We start from the raw sequence: 4,385 nt of genomic DNA, 5'->3' as shown, positions 1-4,385 counted from the left end.
CGCCACGTCCGGTTAATATTTTGTATTTTAGTAGAGACAGGGTTTCACCGTGTTGCCCAGGCTGGTCTTGAACTCCTGAGCTCAAGCAATACGCCCGCCTCGGCCTCACAAAGTGCTAGGATTACAGGCGTGAGCCACCACTCCTGGCTTGTTTAATTTTTTTTTTAAGTTCATTATATGTTATATAGGGTACCTCCATATTTTCATAAAATTAAACAAAAGTGCAGGCTGACTTGGGAGGCCAAGGCGGGTGGATCACGAGGTCAGGAGATCCAAACTATCCTGGCTAACACAGGTGAAACCCCATCTCTATTAAAAATACAAAAAAATTAGCCGGGTGTGGTGGCGGACGCCTGTAGTCCCAGCTACTCGGGAGGCTGAGGCAGGAGAATGGCGTGAACTCGGGAGGCGGAGTTTGCAGTGAGCCAAGATAGCGCCATTGCACTCCAGCCTGGGCGACAGAGCGAGACTCCGTTAAAAAAAAAAAAAAAAAAAAGTGCCGGCTGATATATTTTCCATTTCCAAACCCAAGGATCAGGATGAGTGGAAAAACATGATTAAACCAAATAACAGTCGTATAATTTTATTATTAAAGATTTACTCTGATGAGGACATTCTGTGCTAAGTATGATTATTTCTCAAATAGGAAAATAGTTAAGCAAAGAGATCAGTATGAACCCATAAACAAACACTGAGCAGTGGAGGCCACCTTTAAGATGCCATGGACAGTGACAGACACCTCTCTTCCTCCCTGGTAGCTCCCTTGGTAGGGATTGCAATTCAGTATGGTCAGCAATTGTTTTTAAAGTGTAATCAATTAAACAAATAAACAAAAAGCAATTTCCACCAAGCAAGTAATTCTGAAATGTCTACTTTTGGTTTCGATCAGAAATGCACTTTGTAAAAATTTTCTCAAGGTTTACACATTTATTCCAAGCACATATACACTGACCCACCATGGGTTTCACCACCCATCGTAGGTGAAAAAAAAAAGTGTAATATCTGTTGGTTTACATCATCCATATTTAATAAATTTTGATTCAATTTATAAAATAATTGTAAATGAAATTTCGAATATACTCCAAATAATTTTCATTTTTTCTGGACAAGTGAACCACATGTTGTCTTTGCTGTGTCATTATTGATATAATATACATATGTAGTCCTCTCTGTATATAGTATAAAATAACTTGCAATAGTTTTTGTCACCCATGGAAATGTTGCCTACCATCATGTGGTATGAGAAAATCAATTCTGAAGTTACCCAGAATGCCTTAATACTTGACCACTTACCTAGTTAGAGTGTATGAATATCCCCAGGTCCTGCTATGTATTAATAACTGTGCAACCTTGGACAAGCTGTTTCTCCTCTTGGTGTCTCAGTTTCATCTTTAGTATTTTTTTAACTTTAAGTCAACTGATTATATGCTTTAACATCTTTAGTATTTTCTAAAAGTATTTTCACCATAGGGTTCTTATAAGATTCTGTGAACTAATCTGCATCAAACTTTACAGAATGCTGATGCGTAGTGACTGTGTAGTACTTATTAGCTGTTCCTGTTATCACTGTCATCACCATTGAAACTATTAAAGTATCAAAGCAAATATCTATGTCCCTTGGCAGTACTTGTTGAATGACCCAAGTTCAAGGACACTGATAAGATTACACAAGAATAAACACTCCAAGAATCCAAAATGAAGGCTAGTTTCATTTCAGAAGGTTCAGTCACAGCATTGACAGATGTTTTAGCAATCCTGGTGGCCTGCAGGTACCCAGGTCAGCCAGTGCTGGTCAGTAGTGTTTGTTATGGACTAAATTGTGTTTCCCCAAAAATTATATGTTGAAGCCTTAACCCCAGTGTGACTGTATTTTGAGATAGGGCCTTTAAAAGAGGAAATTAAGATTAAATGAGTTCATAATGGTGGGGTCCTAATCCAATAGGATTGGTGTTCTTATAAGAAGAGGAAGGCCGGGTGTGGTGGCTCACACCTGTAATCCCAGCACTATGGGAGGCCAAGACAGGAGAATCACTTGAAACTGGGAGGCGGAGGTTGCAGTGAGCCAAGATCGCGCTATTGCACTCCAGCCTGGTCGACAAGAGCAAAACTCAAAAAAAAAAAGAAGAGGAAGAGGTGGGGTGTAGTGACTCATGCCTGTAATCCCAGCACCTTAGGCAGTGAGGTGGGAGAACCCCTTGAGGCCAGGAATTGAAGACCAACCTGGGCAACGTAGTGAGGTCCTATCTCTACAAAAAAAAAATTTTTTTTAATTAGCTGGGCATTGGGGTGTGCACCTCTGGTCCCTGCTTCCCAGGAGGCTGAGGTGGGAGGATCACTTGAGCCCAAGACTTTGAGGTTACAGTGAGCTATGATCGCACTACTGCACTTCAGCCTGGGTGACAGAGTGAGAACTTGAACCCCCGCCCCCCTCCCAAAAAAAAGAAGAGAAAGACACAGCAGGGGCACAAGTGCACAGAAAAAAAGGCCATGTGAGGACACAGCAAGAAGGTGGCCATCTGTAAGCCAAGGAGCAAGGGCTCAGGAGGAACAAAAACTGCTGACACCTTGATCTTGAACTTCCAGCTTTAGAATTAGAAGAAAATAAATTTCTGTTGTTTAAGCCATTCAGTCTGTGGTATTTAGTTATAGTAGCCTTAGCAAGCTAATACAATGTTGTTCACATCAACTAAATCCTTGTCGACTTTTTTTTAGCTTACTTGCTCTATCAGCTTTTGAAAGAGGGGAATTGAAACCTATTTCTCCCTGCAATTCTGTTGGCTTTGCTTCATGTAATTTGAAGCTCTGTTTTAGGTACATAAGTGTCTTATTTTTTATTTTTATTTTTTATTTTTTTGAGACTGAGTCTCACTCTGTCACCCAGGCTGGAGTGCAGTGGCGTGATATTGGCTCACTGCAACCTCTGCCTCCTGGATTCAAGCGATTCTCCTGCCTCAGCCTCCCAAGTAGCTGGGACTACAGGTATGTGCCACCACACCTGGCTAATTTTTGTATTTTTAGTACAGACGGGGTTTCACCATGTTGGCCAGGCTGGTCTCGAACTCCTGACCTCAGGTGATCCACCTGTCTTGGCCTCCCAAAGTGCTGGGATTACAGGTGTGAGCCACCATGCCTGGCCAGGTACATAAGTGTTTAGCATTGTTATGTTCTCTTGATTAATTGACTGCTTTATCATTATGAAATAGCCTTCTTTTCCATATTTTTTGCTCTGGAATCTAAATTGTGTGATCTTTATATAGCTACCCCAGCTTTCTTTCCACTGATGTTAATACAGTGTATTTTTCCCAATGGCACACACCTGTAGTCCCAGCTACTCAGGAGGCTGAGGTGGGAAGATCGATTGAGCCCAGGAGGTCAAGGCTGCAGTGGGTGTGATCATACCACTGTACTCCAGCCTGGGCAACAGAGCAAGACCCTGTCCCCACCCCCACCTTCCCATCGAGAAAAAAAAAAAAAGAACACAGAGAAATTAGTGTATCCTTTTGCCAAATTCCCCCCATAATAACATATTGCAAAACTATAGTACAATATTATGACAAAAAAATTTCTTCGATTCAAGGAGTCTACCAGGTTTACCTCAATTCCTCCTCCCTGTGCTATGGCCTGGAAACTCTATCCCTTATCACAGCAGTGAGCTGGGACAGTCATAGGGCTCACCTTGTTTATTTCCCATTTCTCAGGGGCCACAGTCCTTCATTGCCTGATATCCAGTGTCTTTAAAACCTTTGTTTCACTTATATAGTCTGGGATTTTTTGGCTGTTTCAGATGGGAAGTTACATTTGGTCCCTGTTACTTGATTTTGGCTAGAAGCAGAAGTGCCTGTTCCTTTTCTTAATGACTCTGCACAATCCACAAAACCAATACCTTGGGTGCTTTTCTCAAAGTAATGATATAATTCTGGCCAAAGTTTCTTTCTTTCTTTCTTTTTGAGACACGGTCTCACTCTGGTCCCCCAGACTGGAGGGCAGTGGCACGATCATGGCTCGCTGCAGCCTCAAACTTCTGGGCTCAAGTGACCCTCCCACCTCAGCCTCCTGAGTAGCTGGGATTACAAGGCACGTGCCACCCCCCACCACGATTCCTTTTTTTTGGGGGTAGAGACAGGTCTCCCTATGTTGCCCAGGCTGATCTCAAACTCCTGGGCTCAAGCGATCCTCCTACCTCAGCCTCCAAAAAGTGTTGGGATTATAGGTGTGAGCCATTGCATCTGGCCCCAAAGCCTCTTTTTTTTTTTTTTTGACACAGAGTCTTGCTCTGTCGGCCAGGCTGGAGTGCAGTGGCATGATCTTGGCTCACTGCGACCTCTATCTCCTGCGCAGCTGGGACTACAGGTGCGTGCCACCAGGCCCGGATAAATTTTGTATTT

The sequence above is a fragment of the Trachypithecus francoisi genome, unplaced genomic scaffold (genome assembly GCF_009764315.1).
Source record: "Trachypithecus francoisi isolate TF-2019V2 unplaced genomic scaffold, Tfra_2.0 Lachesis_group6, whole genome shotgun sequence".
Classification (NCBI taxonomy): domain Eukaryota; kingdom Metazoa; phylum Chordata; class Mammalia; order Primates; family Cercopithecidae; genus Trachypithecus; species Trachypithecus francoisi.
This window is presented reverse-complemented; position numbering follows the sequence as displayed.